Consider the following 1,957-nt stretch of genomic DNA (forward strand, 5'->3'; position numbering starts at 1 on the left):
TGAGTGTGAGTGAGTGAGTGAGTGTGTGTGTGTGAGTGAGTGAGTGAGTGAGTGTGTGTGTGTGAGTGAGTGAGTGAGTGAGTGTGTGTGTGTGAGTGAGTGAGTGAGTGAGTGTGTGTGTGTGAGTGAGTGAGTGAGTGAGTGTGTGTGTGTGTGTGAGTGAGTGAGTGAGTGTGTGTGTGTGTGTGAGTGAGTGAGTGAGTGTGAGTGTGTGTGTGTGTGTGAACACACAGCTCTTTCTCACATCTGACATCTGCATGTTCTCTGACATTGCTTTTTGTCACATGACATGCAAACAAATAAAATATTTTAGCTTTTTTAGTAAGTGTTTTACCTTGATTGTTGTTTTAAAATGATTTGTTTGAATTTTACATTCATTAAATTCATGCCCCAGTTCGAGCCCCAGTTTGGAAAACCTTGACGTTGCGTAATGTTTAATGCAATTCATGTTGTTAAGAACAATGAATAGAATATGTTTTCTTTCTCTTTTATTTTTATATTAATATGGTACAAGATTATCCTACTTAAATCAATGTAATGAACGAGTCAGGTCAAAGGTAATCTAAAAGTAATCAAAATGTGTAATGTAATGGATTATATTGCTAACTACAATTTTTGTCATGTAATTTGGAATCAGTATCGGACTAAATTTGCAAGTAATCTGCCAGCACTGCCTACACATATATACAATGGTAAGAAAAACTTAAAAACACTTAAAAACACACGAAACACGTGGCATTTATTTTAACGAAATAAAGCAGAAGCGCTCCAAGTATGAAGTCTGTTAGCTTTCAAAATATGACATAATAGAGAAAACGTCTAGGACACTTTGTGGTTTAAATAAAATATTTTAGTTTTAGTTATTTTAGTACAAGAAGTTAAATTAAAAAGAATTGAGAAATGTTGCCTTGGCAACTAGGTAAAATAATAGTTTAATTTGATTAGTTTCAATAACTCTGTTTCTAAAAAGAGCTTTTTTTTAATCAGGCAAAACACTGATGATTTTGCATATTTTCCCTGAAAAGCGCTCCTGGTTTTCTGGTTCGATTGTGTGTTTTTTTTTTTTACCATCATCATCACCTTGAGGAAGAACGGCACACATTCAAATTCTCTCCTGAAGATTCAGTCTGTCCCGTATCTGATTATTCAGCCCTGAGGGACACTGGGACATTCATGACTCTCAGCTGCATAAAAACATGAAGAACAATATGTAAATTAATAGGGAAATAATTTGAATGTCACACAAACACACGAGACGCTGGAGATAAACTGAGACGAGGAATATGATAATAATATCAGTATTCATTAAACAATTACTCAAAATGATAACCAAAAATATACTTGTGCTCTTTCAGACCTCAGCAGATTCTCTTTCACGTCTCATCGAAGTCTCGACTTTATCTCAGACGTTTCCCTGGAGAAATAAAAAATTGCATAGACATCAATTGTTTTTATTTAGAGCTAGTTATAAATATTATAACCTAATCTACACACTCACCCTAACAGACAACATTCTGCATTTTCACAAATATTATAATATTATACGTTCTATACTGTTTTTACAAATGAGGACGTCTCCAAATGGAGGTTTTGTCAGGTTTAACTCACTTCTGGATATAAATTAGTCCCCAAAATAAATATGGTTAAGGCAAGACAGTACTAGTCAATAAGGTAAAAATATTAACTAACAGACATAACCATATCTCCCCAGTTTATTAAGCTCAGTACATTAAAACTACTTAAGTGTTCTGTAATGTCATGTTTAAAAATGAAAATATTTTTTTCTAATTAAAACTTTTAAAGATATGCATTGTAATTGAAATCTACAGATGCAAATAGATGAAGTGCAATAAAATAAACACTTAAATGTGTAATTTGGATGTTTTCTTCCACCAGTATAAACACGCGCACACACACACACACACACACACACACACACACTCTCTCTATCTCTGTC

The sequence above is a fragment of the Sinocyclocheilus rhinocerous genome, unplaced genomic scaffold (assembly GCF_001515625.1).
Source record: "Sinocyclocheilus rhinocerous isolate Xijiao unplaced genomic scaffold, SAMN03320098_v1.1 scaffold404, whole genome shotgun sequence".
NCBI classification, from domain to species: Eukaryota; Metazoa; Chordata; class Actinopteri; order Cypriniformes; family Cyprinidae; genus Sinocyclocheilus; species Sinocyclocheilus rhinocerous.